The sequence below is a fragment of the Episyrphus balteatus genome, chromosome 1 (genome assembly GCF_945859705.1).
Source record: "Episyrphus balteatus chromosome 1, idEpiBalt1.1, whole genome shotgun sequence".
Classification (NCBI taxonomy): Eukaryota; Metazoa; Arthropoda; class Insecta; order Diptera; family Syrphidae; genus Episyrphus; species Episyrphus balteatus.
In genome coordinates, this window is record NC_079134.1 from 89,473,664 (window position 1) to 89,489,999 (window position 16,336).

Genomic DNA, 16,336 nt, shown 5'->3' on the forward strand with positions numbered 1-16,336 from the left:
TAAATTTAAAAAAAAAAAAAAAAAATTGCTTGCTGTGGCTGTTCTAGTTTTTAAGTAGTTTTAAGTAGTTTAATTAGTTTTAATTAGTTTTTAAGTAGTTTAAGTAGTTTTAATTAGTTTTTAAGTTTTAAAATAAACAAAAAAATGATCGGTGTCTGGCGGTGAGCACGATTACTCCGGAACGGCTGGACCGATTGGCTTGAAATTTTTACTGAATTTTCTTTGATACTTTTGTCAGGTAATGAACGAAGGAAAAAGGTTTTTGATAATAATTGGATTTTTTATGAGATTTTAAAGTGTAAATTTTCGTGAAAAAAAAAAAACGATTTTTGTCTTTGAGAAGCCGCCATTTTGTAAAAAATCAAAATTTTGACTATTCCTTCGTTCATTACCTGCATTCGTCTATCCTGGAAATTAATATTTTCGATTTTTCAATTTTGGGTGGTCGTCTAGGAGATCTACTACAAAAATAACGGAACCCAATATTTTTCTAAATACACAGCGAATTATTTTTATACATTAAATTTGCTATATGTACATGTATTCTTCATGTTTGTATAATGAAATGCCTCTTCACAAAAAATCCGCAAAAAAGAACGTTTTTTCTCACTTACAACTAGATATAACCCCTTAAATTAGTTTTAAGGCCGAAAGGCATTAGTGTTAAGAAAAATGAAGAATAACTTAGAGTGCCCGTATAGGGCCAGGAAGTTAGTTGTAAGTAATTGATAAGTAGGCTAGTTTTTATGAATTTTTGTCTAGCTTTAAGATAGTTTTAAGATGATGAAAAATAAAAATGAATTTAAAATTGAAAAAAAAAAAATGATGTTATCGCTGCAGAACTTCTTCAGCTTCCTGAGTGTCAGCTCTTCCAAGAGCTTACTAAGGTTGTTGAGAAGAGAGATTGGCCTGTAATTGGAGATGATGTTCCTAGCACCTTTCTTAGGAATCGCCACAATTCTTGGAGTTTTCTGCGGGAAGTAGCAGTTGTTTATGCAGTTGTTGAGGATGATAGCTAAGAACATTATCACTGTTTGCGGGAGCCTCTTTATGATGAAGTTGGAGATTGCATCCGGTCCAGCTGATTGTTTCGGTTTGGATAGGTTAATTATTTCGGTATTATCTTCTGGGGTATTCAGGTTTGGGCTGTCAGTTGGATCACTTGCAGGATTGGAGTCGCTGAATGTTTCTTTATCCTTGTTAGGTAATAAGGTCCTTTGGATGGATGTTTCGACTTCCTCTTAGAAGACCGGGATTACGGAAGGGTTCGGTGTGAAGTTACTTTCGAAGTGGGCTACAAATGCTTCTGCTTTTTCCTGCGATGTCGTTGCTTCTCCATTGTTGATATTTATGACTTCCGGCTTCTGACCGACGATTCGGTTGATGTTCTCGAATTGAATTTAGTTATTGCCGATTAAAAACATGGGTGCTTTTTTTTACCTCAACAGGTAAAATATAACCGAAACTGGAACTGGTGACGCTACCATTGATTCTTTAAATGAATTCTTCCGCTACCGTCAATTGTTGGGAGTGCCTTGGTGGGTATGGTATAAAGAGAGAAGGTATGATCATTAGAAAAAAGTATGTATCGAGAACTGTCAAAACTAAAGAATGGCTTCTTAAGCTTTTGACAGCTGCCCATTGAAATAGTTAATGTAAACAAATTTGTCTGGGAAATTGTTGTTGCTTTTGACTTTGCCAAATTAAACGACAAAAACTTATAAGGTACTCCATTTTGTAAAATGGCGGCTCTAATGAGGCTATGTGAAGCTAGCACCCCCAAATGCAAATTTTTTTTTCAAACCTGTCTGGTTCGATTGCCCAAGGTTAGCCAAGGTTAGCCCAAGATTTTTTTTCGCTAGCCCACCCTTAGTTTTAACGGAATAATTTTTTTCACCTCAAAAACCACAAAAAATAACTTTTTTTATTCAGTGTAAAAATTGTTGGTTTTGCACTGTGGTTCGATTACCCAACGTTAGCCCAGGATAGCCCAACTTTCTTGATTGCACTATTTTTTCAAAATATACAATAAAAAACTTTTTTCCATATCAGAAACCGAAAAAATTTTAATTTTTTTTTCCTGTGAAAAAATCGTTATCTTAAAACAGTAGTTTGTTTGCCCAAGGTTAGCTCAGGATAGCCCAACTTTTATTTTTGCTATCCTACGCTTAGTTTAAAAATTATAGAAGAATTAGTTTTTATTTACCACACTAAAAAAAAAGTACGTATACACCTCAGTGACCCTTTTTTAATTTATAATTAAGAACAATTAAATCCACTGGTGGTTGCATTGCGCCTCAAATGTTTTTAATTTGAATTAACATTTTTACTTGATTGAATGTAGTCCATATAACATTCCTGTTAAGAAGCTTAAGTTGACATTTAACATTTAAAACCACAACCTACAAATAATTTTTCAAGTCTCAAAATCAATTATTTCTTTGTTTGCCATATAAGTACCTAGAAAAGCTACATGCATAGTAAAATATATCCAAACGTATTTCAAAAGTAAAAAAAAATATGAAATGGTTTGAAGTGATTTCTTTTGCAGAACACGAAAAAACATTTTTTTCAAAGTACCAACTTCTTAAACATCAAAATTTGTTTTTTTCAGTGTAAAATTTATCCTTTTTTTCATTTTTTCTCAATTAACCATTCTAATTCCAACTAATTACATCACTTTTTTTCGTTAGCCCACCCTTAGTTTAAAAGTTATAACAAAAAACTTTTTTCAAAGTACCTACCAACTTCTTAAAAATCAAAATTTGTTTTTTTTTTTCAGTGTAAAATTAATCCTTTTTTCATTTTTTATCAATTAACCATTCTAATTCCAACAAATAACATCACTTTTTTCGTTAGACCAACCTTAGTTTAAAAGTTTTAACAAAACACTTTTTTCAAAGAACCAACTTCTTAAAAATCAAAATTTGTTTTTTTCCAGTATAAAATTTATCCTTTTTTTCATTTTTTATCAATTAACCATTCTAATTCCAACTAATAACATCACTTTTTTTCGTTAGTTAAAAAGTTATAACAAAAAACTTTTTTCAAAGTACCAACTTCTTAAAAATCTAAATTTGTTTTTTTCCAGTGTAAAATGTATCCATTTTTTCATTTTTATCAATTAACCATTCTAATTCCAACTAATCACATCACTCTTTTTCGTTAGCCCACCCTTAGTTTAAAAGTTGTAACAAAAAACTTTTTTTAAAGTACCAACTTCTTAAAAATCAAAATTTGTTTTTTTTTTTTCAGTGTAAAATTTATCCTTTTTTCATTTTTTTTACCAATTAACCATTCTAATTCCAACTAATAACATCACTTTTTTTCGTTAGCCCACCCTCAGTTTAAAAGTTAAAACAAAAAACTTTTTTCAAAGTACCAACTTCTTAAAAATCAAAATTTGTTTTTTTCGGTGTAATATTTATCATTTTTTCATTTTTTATCAATTAACCATTCTAATTCCAACTAATAACACCACTTTTTTTTTGTTAGCCCACCCTTAGTTTAAAAGTTATAACAAAAACTTTTTTCAAAGTACCAACTTCTTAAAAATCAAAATTTGTTTTTTCAGTGTAAAATTAATCCTTTTTTCATTTTTATCAATTAACCATTCTAATTCCATAAAATAACATCACTTTTTTTCGTTAGCCCACCTTTAGTTTGAAAGTTATAAAAAAAACTCTTTTCAAAATACCAACCTTCTAAAATTCAAAATTTGTTTATTTAGTGTAAAATGTATCCTAATTCCAACAAATGACATCACTTTTTTTCGTTAGCCCACCCTTAGTTTAAAAGTTATAACAAAAAACTTTGGGAGCGGGTCATAATTCTGCTTGTCAAAATTCTGTACGACAAAATTCTGTGGGGTCAAAATACTGTAAGACCATAATTCTGTACGTCATTATACTGTAAATACAAAATTCTGTACGTCAAAATACTGTATGAACAAAATACTGACTTGCAAAATTCTGTTTTGTAAAATACTGTACGGCAAAATACTTTATGTTCAATACAGTATTCTTCAAGAAATTTCCTTTGATAAAAAAAGACACATAATACTAGCTTTAAATATAATTATCGACAGTAAAGTTTTAGTTTTATACAAATATAATTATTAAAGTAAAAAAGTAAATTAATTCTAGGAACACAAATCAAACTTTTCTTAAACATACAAAATACATTTTACAAAAATTGTCAAAATCAATACAAATTTATTTTTTTTTTATATCCGTTTTAGGTATGCAACATGATTTAATTCAGATTGTTTATTAAATAAGCTTAGAGTTTTGTCTTCTCTCTCCTTTTTCCATAGCTCTTAATAAGGTACCTAGATTAATCAGCATTAGAAGCTTGACTCTTTCTTGAGTTGATCTTTTAGAAATTCATAGTAAAACCTCTTTTAAATAAATCTGTATTTTAAAGATATTTAAAAATGATGTAAAAAATATCGTTTTGATAATGTAAAAAAGTGCGCGCGCATTTGCATTTACAGAATTTTGACATACAGTTTATTTGTCTTCTCTCTTTTTTTTCCATAGCTCTTAATAAGGTACCTAGATTAATCAGCATTAGAAGCTTGACTCTTTCTTGAGTTGATCTTTTAGAAATTCATAGTAAAACCTCTTTTAAATAAATCTGTATTTTAAAGTTATTTAAAAATGATGTAAAAAATATCGTTTTGATAATTTAAAAAGTGCGCGCGCATTTGCATTTACAGAAATTTGACATACAGTATTTTGGCATACAGTATTTTGAATACAGAATTTTGAAACATACAGAATTTCGACCCCAACACAAAAACTTTTTTCAAACTACCAACTTCTTAAAAATCAAAATTTGTTTTTTTTTTCAGTGTAAGATGTATTCTTTTTCCATTTTTTATCAATCATTCTAATTCCAACAAATAACATCACTTTTTTTCGTTAGCCCACCCGTAGTTTAAAAGTTATAAAAAAAAAACTTTTTTCAAAATACCAACCTTCTAAAAATCAAAATTTGTTTTTTTTCAGTGTAAAATATATCCTTTTTCATTTTTTATCAATTAACCATTCTAATTCCAACTAATTAAATCACTTTTTTTCGTTAGCCCACCCTTAGTTTAAAAGTTAAAAAAAAAAAACTTTTTTTCAAAATACCAACCTTCTAAAAATCAAAATTTGTTTTTTTTTTTAGTGTAAAATGTATCCTTTTTTCATTTTTTATCAATTAACCATTCTAATTCCAACTTATTGCATCATTTTTTTTTTCGTTACCCCACGCTTAGTTCAGAAGTTATAACAAAAAACTTTTTTAAAATTATAAACCTCTTAAAAATAAAAAAAAAAAAAATTTCAGTGTAGCTCGAGTTCCTGATAATCTTCCAAAATACCCTCCGTTTAAGAAATATTCAAAATTTAATTTTTTTACAGCAACGTTCATACAAAATATCAAACGGCAATAAGGTTTGTCCACCTCGAGAAACTAACAAAAACAAAAAATATGTAGTCGTTTGCCCGCCCTACGTTTACGAAATAATGCACTGAACAACAAAACGTCGCCTGAGAATTGTTTTGTCGTATACGCCAATTTTGGAATTTTGGGAAATCGCATTTTAAGGTTTGAGCTTCTATAAAAAAAAACTGGCCGATAGATTTTTTTCAATTTTTAATAGAATATTTTGTGCGATATCTTCTTTATATTTATGTTGTCAAAATTGTCACATCTAGTTTGGCTTTCAAATTATCGGGGTTTTTACCCAAAATCAGTTTGTCGTAAACGCCACCAAAATCAACTTTTTTTCCATCCCATACACGTACGACAAAGTAGGCGCACGTACGACATTCCAATACCAAGAGAAATAAAAAAGTAAATTTTCAAATTTCACAGTTCGTTTTTATTTATTAATTAAACATTTAAAAAATAGTTTCTTATTACATAGTAGTAAAATAAATAGATTAAAAACAAAGAATAAAACAATAAATATGACCATAAACATGGAAAAAAAAATTTAAAAAAAATTTTTTTAACAAAAACTAAAAGCCATTCTATGACTATGAAACATGAAAGAAACAACAAATAAAACAATAAAACCGCGACCTTTTTTCACTTCAAGACAGCGCGCTAGAACGAAGCGCCGCCCGCGACCGACGGTCGACTTTTTGTTCTTTTGTGCTCGATACAAGATCAATAAGTGTACAGCAATAAAACAATAAAACAGCGACCTTTTTTTCGCGAAGAACAATGGCGCCTTAAAAAAATAATTTTCGACCAGCAGGTGTTTAAATTAATTTAATTTTAAATTCATTTTTATTTTTCATCATCTTAAAACTATCTTAAAGCTAGACAAAAATTCATAAAAACTAGCCTACTTATCAATTACTTACAACTAACTTACTGGCCCTATACGGGCACTCTAAGTTATTCTTCATTTTTCTTAATACTAATGCCTTTCGGCCTTAAAACTAATTTAATTCAAATAGTATTTCAAGGTTTTATTTTTTCCAAGAAATAATTTCTAAAAAAACTTGGATTCTGATCATTTTTTTTTGTTTATTTTAAAACTTAAAAACTAATTAAAACTACTTAAACTACTTAAAAACTAATTAAAACTACTTAAACTACTTAAAACTACTTAAAAACTAGAACAGCCACAGCAAGCAATTTTGTATTTTTTTTATTTTTTTGTATTTTTGTATTTTTTTGTATTTTTTTTGTATTTTTTTGTATTTTTTGTATTTTTTTTTGTATTTTATTTTTATTTTTTTTTTTTTTTTTTTTTTTTTTTTTTTTTTTTTGTGCCACCCCGACTGTCCCTGCTTAAAACTAAACACCTAAAACTATGTAAGCCGGCCAAGGCATAGAAACAAAGACCACTTTAACTATTTACACTATAATGAAGCCACCAAAACTGGTTCTCCTGCCTTACCCTATCTCTTCGGTCCCGATCGGACACAGTCCTACTGAACCGAAGACGCCCTTCTCCACCTAGTGCGAGGATGTCCCCGTCATACAGCAGTCGCCTGTCCACGGTTCTTCGCCCGACGTGGTAGATTAGCGGAACTGCCAATCTATCCTGTACAAGCCCCCGACTATCTAAATAGAGGAATGCCTCAGGCGGAATATAGCCGCTTAAACACACACTCTTGAAGTATTCGTCGTTAGGGTAGTAAGCCCCAAAAATGTAGCTATTTGAAGAGGCCATCGCTCTTGAAACGTGGCCACGAACAAGCTTCAGCATAAAGTTATCAATTCTATTTATGTTGGCCCTATTGTATAGAACCTCATTGGAATAGTAATGCGTGTAATCAGATTCGGGTGTTCTGTGCAGACCAAGGCAACGTCTAAGACACTGCCTCTCAAACACCCGAAACTTTTCCATTTGAGATGGAGCAACGTTGAACCACACAGGGCATCCATAGACAATCATCGGCCGGATGAGGGCCATGTAGCAAATCACCTTAACCCTGGTGTCAAGCCGACTGCTATAAAACAGCCGTTTCGTCAGGGCAAAAGCTCCCCTAGCCCTGGCCAGAGCAGCATCCATATGTCTATTGAAATATAGATATTGATCTAGCCAAATGCCAAGGTACTTTACTACACTTTTACTCGGCAGTGGATGTCCGTGTGGTCCAGCGATGGCCAGCTTCCGCCAGTTCCTTCGCGTATCCCCTGAGGCCCTAGCCAAGGGAGTCCTAAATAGAATCGTTTCTGATTTCTGAAAGTTGATTTTCAACTTCCAGTCATCACAATATCGCTGAATTTTGTCAAAGTCACGTTGCAAGAGAATTCTTATGACCTCAACTTTTGGAGCTGTTCTGTACGCAATTAGGTCGTCGGCATACGCAATTGCCTGAGTTAGACTTCCTATCAGATCGCTGGTGTAAATACTAAAGAGAATCGGTGAGTTCACCGCTCCCTGTTGAAGACCATTTTTAATATTAAAAACTCCAGTAGAAGTTACATTGCCACTTTTGACAACAAACGTTCTACCATTGAGCATGTCATAAAGCATATATAAAAGTGGTTTACTTATACCAAGTCTTGTTAATTTAAGATAGAGACCTTCTAACCAAACGGTGTCGAAAGCTTTTTCCAAATCAACAAGACAGGCACCCGTGCACTGTTTTTTAGATTTGTTCCACTGAATATCAGATACAAGTTTAGACGCGGCATGAATAGTGTCATGTCCTGCCTTAAACCCAAATTGGTTATCCGGTATGATATTGTTGTCCTCAGCCCACTGAGACAGAGCCCTATTGATAACTTTTTCAAATACCTTGCTGATACTTGGAAGGAGACTTATCGACCGGAGATTTGCCGGATTGGAGTTGTCCTTTCCCTTTTTCGGTAGAGGATGTACCACTGCTGTTTTCCAACGCTTTGGATAATATGCATTATTCAGAGCGTTGTTGAACAGAGTGGCAAAAATGTCAATAGCTTCTTGCGGTAGATGTCGTAGTACAATGTTGGATATACCATCGACTCCTGCTGACTTCTTTTTCTTTAATGAATCGAAGATGAGCTTGAGCTCTACCTTCGTAACTAACAGGGTGTTAGCCCCAGCATGCTCGGCGATGATGGCGTTTGCCAAGTGCTCTTCATTAAACCCGGTAAAACCGCGATTCTCAGATCGCCATTGCGTAATATCATTACGTAGATAAAAGTGGTGAAGGAGGGCCCTGTTTTCCAGGTCATGGTTCGGGTTAATGCTAGCATTAACCTTGTACACTTGCTGGAAGGCAGCACCCACCGCCTCCACTTTCTCTTGCGGATCTTCGATTATAAAGAGGTCGTCGTCCAAGATGGCTTCCTCTGGATTTATGCCTGCGGTCAGAAGTACGTCTCTGTTTTCCACAGTTCTCTGGAGCTTAAGACACGGAAGCTCGTTTTGATCATTCCGTCTAAAAATTTTATTAATCTGCGGAAACATACTCGGATCGCTAGAATTAACGGCCCGAATTTTTTTGTCCCAGTACAGATTAATAGACAACCTATAATTTTCTTTGATCAATTGGTTGATGTTTTTGATCGACGACTTCAGTGTTCTAATCTCCAGATCGTGTGGGTCGGTAAATCGCCGGTATAAACGTTTAAGTCTTGTCAATAGTCCGCTTTTTTGTCTGTGGAGTGCGTCAATAGTCGCGTTTCGGTAAACGTTATTTTGGTCACGTTCTTTGTATTTAGGTATCGTTCTGTTCATCGTTTGTAGGATGGTATCGTCCATCTGTTGGAGATAACCATCAATCTCACTGTTTGACAGATTTCTGTCGTTTGGAGGGGCTATGTTATTCGAACGCAGTTCTCTTGCTAAGGCGTTGGTGAAGCGTGGCCAGCGCATCTTACCGTAGTTGTAAGAATGCTCCGGTACATACTCCTCCAATTCCACAAGTTCGTTCGGAAGCTGTATTGCGGCGGCGAGTCCGCAGTGGTCGCTGTCGTACTCAATTGTACGAAGGCAGTTTCTTGGGTGTTGGCCCACAGAGTCTGTTATTGTCAGTCTTGAGTCTAGAAGCAATAAATCCAGAAAAGAACCGCTTCTTGGAAACGATGGCCTTTCAGTAGCCAGCAGATCAACCCTATATTCAATATTGTTTTGACTCATCCAATTATACAGATGATTACCTCGCTGATTCTGTATTTGATTTCCCCAATCTTGGTGTTTGGCGTTCAGATCACCGGCCATGAGGATATAGTTTTCCTCCAAATTCAGTCGTAGGACTTGAAAAAGTTTTTCGAGTTCTGCCGTAAAGTCAGTTGGTTGAGGTGCTTCTGGCGCATAAGCTGCGACTGCATACCCCCGCTTTCCATGCTGGAGAGGGATGCATACAATGCACACTAGGGTGGGTCAAAAAAATCGAAAATTTTTTTTTTGATTTGGTACTCCGAAAAATCGATTGCTAGACCCCTCTAGAATATACACACCAAATATGAGCTCTTTATATTAATGGGAAGGTCCTCCGCTTTGCAATTTTTCATTTTTACATTAAGCTTCTACTAAAAAAAAAGAATTTTTTTATTAATTGACTTTTTAGCAAATTTCTTTTCATATTCTTGTAGGAAATTGAACGCTCTACAAAAAGGCCTTATACTCTTTTTTCGTTTATCTAACCGTTGAATAGATATTTGAGGGCCAAAAATCGAGAAAATCTTTAAAAATTCGTTTTTTGTTCTTTATTTTGTAACAAATTGAAAAATTATAATGATCAAACGCGCAAGACATATTCTTGTTGGAAATTGATTGCTCCACAAAAAAGGTCTTAATAACTTTTTTCATTAATCTAACCATTCTAAAGATATTCGAGGTCAAAGTTAAAAAAAAATAATAAAAACATTTTATATTTTTAAAAAAATTCTAATTCACTGAAACTTCATTATTTTCAAATTAGCAAGATATATTCTTGTAGGGGATTAAACGTTCTACAAAAAATTTCTTGGAATGAAATTGATTGCTTTAACCGTTTAGAAGATATTCGTATCCAAATCGCAATGCATACGGGTCATAAGAAAACTATTGAAATCAGTGAGCATTGGTTTGGATACGAATATCTTCTAAACGGTTAAAGCAACCAATTTCTTTCCAAGAAATTTTTTGTAGAACGTTTAATCCCCTACAAGAATATATCTTGCTAATTTGAAAATAATGAAGTTTCAGTGAATTAGAAATTTTTTAAAAATATAAAATGTTTTTATATTTTTTTTTAACTTTGACCTCGAATATCTTTAGAATGGTTAGATTAATGAAAAAAGTTATTAAGACCTTTTTTGTGGAGCAATCAATTTCCAACAAGAATATGTCTTGCGCGTTTGATCATTATAATTTTTCAATTTGTTACAAAATAAAGAACAAAAAACGAATTTTTAAAGATTTTCTCGATTTTTGGCCCTCAAATATCTATTCAACGGTTAGATAAACGAAAAAAGTGTATAAGGCCTTTTTTGTAGAGCGTTCAATTTCCTACAAGAATATGAAAAGAAATTTGCTAAAAAGTCAATTAATAAAAAAATTATTTTTTTTTTAGTGGAAGCTTGATGTAAAAATGGAAAATTGCAAAGCGGAGGACCTTCCCATTAATATAAAGAGCTCATATTTGGTGTGTATATTCTAGAGGGGTCTAGCAATCGATTTTTCGGAGTACCAATTAAAAAAAAAGAATTTCGATTTTTTTGACCCACCCTAATGCACACCTCAAGCGTTCGAAATTTTCGCACTTCACTATTGTATATTACCTTATAACTAATGCCTTTACGTATGAAGATTGCAACACCGCCCCCTTGAGTGGAGTCGGGCCGGTCTCTTCTTACGATATTGTAATTAATATTTGTCAGTTTATGTTTCTGGTTTAGCTTAGTTTCGCTAGCCATAAACACATCGGGACATAGATCTTTCAACAATTGGAAAAGGTTAGCTCTACGTTCGACCCTAATCAGTGAATTTACATTCACAGCTAGGATCCTAAGGGGCCTCTCTGACAGCGCGCCCATTACGACCTAAGTTGCGTTAAGCTAGGCAGTTGAGTGTAGATATGATCTACCCTCACTGTCTGCTCCCTTATCTGGCTTTGAAGCCCTGTTAACTGTGCTTGAATGCTCAGTAACAAGGTCAAAACCTCTGATTCTGCCGCCGGTGCTTTAGGCACGGAGGCCTGTTGGACAACCTTTGGTGGCTTTTGTGTCGCCTTTGGTATTGCTCTTTGCGCCATTTGGGCGAAAGAGATACTTGGGTTGACAATCGGAGCACGCCCTACTGGACGTTTTTCAACGACAGCCTGCTTCGCCGTTTTCTGCTGCTTCATTTGCTGAAACCTCGGACAGCCCCGATAATTAGCAGGGTGCCCGACGCTTCCGCAGACTGCGCATTTTAGCTGGGCCTTATCTTCGACCCGTTCCTCCCCGAGTTTGCACTCCCCCTTATTGTGGTTCTCTCCACACTTGACACAGCGCGACTGCATTTCGCAGTTGGCTGCGGCATGGCCGAACCTTTGGCAGCGCACGCATTGAAGCATGTCACCGCGCCTTTTTAATTTATCCCAAGTGACAACCTGGTAGTTGAGGACGGTGATACTCCTCAAACTATCCAGTTTGCTGTTGGGTGAAAGCTGTACTAAAAATATCGGCAGCTTCCGTTTCTCCCGCCTGGACAAAGCCGTTTGGAATGGCTTGACGCTGATGATCTCGAGATCATCACTCGCTTTGCGGCAGAGCTCATCATAGAGCGTCTGGGGTTCCGTGCAGGAATCTATGCCCTTTAGAAGGACCGTTTGGATTTTCTCCAACTTAGGGGTAAAACTGAAGTACTCAGTGGTGGCTTCTTTTAACAATATTCTTATTTTTTTGTGATCTTCCACTGTACTGCAGTGGATCGCATGCTTATTACTATTTAATCTTTTAATAAAAAAATGTTCGCCTATGGCCGACTTACATAGCTTTATAGTGTCCTCTAGGTCCATCCTGAACACATTAATGGGTGGCACGTTTTCCTTTTTGCTTCTACTATTCTGTGGCTGCTGCTGGTGTACTCTCCCTCGCTGCTGCTCCTGGGTCTGCTGCTGTTGAGTCCGCACCTGCTGATTGCTTCCACTAGGCTTGTCTGCCTCTGCTGCTTGTTGTTGTTGTTTCTGTGTGTTTTGCTGTTTTGGCTGTTGTTGTTGCTGCTGTGGCTGTTTTTGTTGCTGCACTGGCACTTGTGTGGGCAGCTGTTGTTGTTGTTGTGCAACTTGTGCAGGCAATTGTTGTTGTTGCCGCTGTTGCTGCTGTTGTTGTTGTCGCTGGGGTGTAGGGACTTGCTGTTCCTGCAGTCGAAGCTGATCTTGTTGTTGTTTTTCCGCTGCTTTGACTGCTTTAGCGGCTTCCTTATCTGCGAGCTCTTGTTTTTCTTTGGCTCTGCGGGCTTCTTGTTTCGCTTTCATGAGCTGGATCAGGGGCGCAACTTCTTGTCTGAGGGCATCCATTTTCCTCTCAAACTCGTTAATTTTTGTTTGGAGGGTCTGCTCCTCCTCTTCTTCTTCGTCTGATGACGGCTCTGGGGATGACAGACCAGCGAACTTGTTGCTGTCACCCGAAACGAAATGCCCTTCTCCCCCGTCGGACATATAGTTAACGTCATCATGTTCTGGCTTCTGGTGTAGTTTAGCTGCCGCTTCATTATTTGCTGTGAGCGCCGTTTCCTTCTCTTCAGCTGGCAGCTTAGCTGAAGGTTTAGTGGAACGACGCTTCACAAGGTTCGGCTGTGGCTTTAGCGGTTGCCGTCTCCTTTTACCCATATCGGCTGTTGTTGCCGTTGGCTCACTTGCCGTTGGCTTGCTTGCCGTTGGATTCTCCTTTGTAGCTGGGGCACCTTTCGATGTCCCCGCTATATCGTCCGATTGCATAAGCTTTGACTCAAGCGAATGCTATTTGCAATTTTTAAGTTAAAAAAAACTTCCAAATTTATTTCGACTCAGGTGGGAATCGAACGCCGTTCCTTCGGCTCTCGGGTCCGATGCCACTACCACTGAGCTATCGCTGACTTAATAGCCTCACTGGCTTACTTGATTCTCGTTTACTAAACACTTGCCGAATTCGAATTAAAAACACTGTGAAAGCCGATTTGCGCGTGCACACTCTTCCACAGTACAAGATCGACTGAGACCAGCAGGTGTTTTTGCGAGCGGGTGCAATAACAAAACTCACAGCAACCCTTTTTCGCTTCGTTCACAACAGCGCGCGTGAACAAAGAGGCGCCACGGTGAGGCGCCCATGACTACAGTCGACTTGTTGATCTTGTGTGATCGATACAAGAGCAATAAAACAATAAAACAGCGACCTTTTTTTCACTTCACTTCGTTGAAGACAGCGCTCGTGAACGAAGCGACAAGATCAATAAGTGTACAAAAATAAAACAATAAAACCGCAATCTTTTTTCACTTCTTTCAAGACAGCGCGCTTGAACGAAGTGGCGCCCGCGACCGACGGCGACGGTCGACTTGTTGATCTTGTGTTTTTGATAGAAGATCAACAAGTGTACATATTTATGAGCCACACCCACTTCCATATTGTGTCAGATCGGTTCTTGCGACCGAGGATGAGGTCAAGATACTTGCGGCAGGAACAAACGACAAGAACCATTAATTAAACACAACATTTGAGATGTCCCTGAAATGCACTTTTTTCTTCCTTGGACCTCTAGGAATAAAGCAAAACCTCAAGTAGCGCAGAGCTTAATGCAGCCCATAGTTTTTAAAGTCGTTGTCCCTATAGCACATGAAGTCCTTATTTTCAATAAATACTTTTCTAGTAGGTATATTATATCTGTTTACATTCTATTTCGGATATATACAAACATGTAAGAAAAAACAATTTTAAAATTTCTTTCGAAATTTTCTACCGTATCGGTTTTGTACGACGTACGACAAACCAATACTGAAGAAAAAAAAGCTGAAAAATACATAGAATTTTTGTCGTAAACGCCAAAAGTTGGCGCTTACGACAAACCAACGCTAATCCAATGCTTATTTTGTGGATATACGACAAAATGCACACTAATTATCTCAGTAACGGTAAACGATAGGACAAATCTGATAACAGAAATGAAAAGAGAACGTTATAAAACCTATTACTACATATCCAGTTTAAAAAAGTCCATTTTGGCGTTTACGACAAAACAACTCTCGGGCGACGAAAAGTTACGCATACACCTTAGTGTATATATGTATATAAAATATGTATGATCTAACAAAATAATAAAATGATATAATAATTAATTAATTTTTGGTGACCTTTTGAAATATTCAGTGCATACACTGAGGTGTATGCGTAACTTTTGTTCAGAGCATTATTTCGTAAACGTAGGGCATGCAAACGACTACATATTTTTTGTTTGTGTTAATTCCTCGAGGTGGACAAACCTTATTGCCGTTTGATATTTTGTATGAACACTGCTGTAAAAAAAATTTATTTTTGAATATTTCTTAAACAGGGGGTATTTTGGAAGATTATCAGGAACTCGAGCTACACTGGTTTGTAATTTGAAAAAAGTTTTTTGTTATAACTTTGAAACTAAGGGTGGGCTAACGAAAAAAAGTGATGTAATTAGTTGGAATTAGAATGGTTAATTGAGAAAAATGAAAAAAGGATAAATTTCAAACTGAAAAACAAATTTTTATTTTTAAGAAGTTGGTACTTTGAAAAAAGTTTTTTGTTACAACTTTTAAACTAAAGGTGGGCTAACGAAAAAAAGTGATTTAGTTAGTTGGAATTAGAATGGTTAGTTGATAAAAATGAAAAAAGGAGAAACTTTACACTGAAAAAACAAATTTTGATTTTTAAGAAGTTGGTACTTTGAAAAAAGTTTTTTGTTATAACTTTTAAACTAGGGGTGGGATAAATAAAAAAAGTGATGTTATTAGTTGAAATTAGAATGGTTAATTGATAAAAAATTAAAAATTTTGATTTTTAGAAGATTGGTATTTGGAAAAAAGTTTTTTGTTATAACTTTTAAACTAAGGGTGGGCTAACGAAAAAAAGTGATTTAATTAGTTGAAATTAGAATGGTTGATTGATAAAAAATGAAAAAAGGATAAACTTTACACTGAAAAAAACAAATTTTGATTTTTAAGAAGTTGGTAGTTTGAAAAAAGTTTTTTGTTACAACATTAAAAACTAAGGGTGGAATAACAAAAAAAGTGAATTTATTAGTTGGAATAAGAAAGGTTAATTGATTAAAAATTAAAAAAGGATAAATTTTACACTGAAAAAAACAAATTTTTTTTATTTTAGGAAGTTGGTACTTTGAAAAAGTTTTTAGATGAATGATTTAGAATGGTTAATTGATAAAAACTGAAAAAAGGATTAATTTTACACTGAAAAAAAAAAACAAATTTTGATTTTTAAGAAGTTGGTACTTTGAAAAAAGTTTTTTGTTATAACTTTTAAAATAAGGGTGGGCTAACGAAAAAAAGTGATGTTATTTGTTGGAATTAGAATGGTTAATAGAGAAAAAATGAAAAAAATATACGTTTTACACTGAAAAAAACAAATTTTGATTTTTAAGAAGTTGGTAGTTTGAAAAAAGTTGTTTGTTATAACTTTAAAAACTATGTGTGGAATAACAAAAAAAAGTGATGTTATTAGTTGGAATTAGAATGGTTAATTGATTAAAAATTAAAAAAAGATAAATTTTACACTGAAAAAAACAAATTTTTTTTATTTTAGGAAGTTGCTACTTTGAAAAAAGTTTTTTGTTATAACTTTTAAACTAAGGGTGGGCTAGCGAAAAAAGTGATTTAATTAGTTTGAATTAGAATGGTTAATTGATAAAAAATGAAAAAAAGGATAAATTTTACACTAAAAAAAACAAATTTTGATTTTTAAGAAGTTT

At 34.5% G+C, this 16,336-nt stretch overlaps 1 protein-coding gene across 2 annotated transcripts in view; it reads left to right on the top strand.

The window, feature by feature from the left end:
• LOC129907415 (guanine nucleotide-binding protein G(s) subunit alpha) overlaps positions 1 to 16,336 on the top strand; it is a 298,316-nt gene that overhangs the window by 188,154 nt on the left and 93,826 nt on the right. The window lies entirely within an intron of this gene.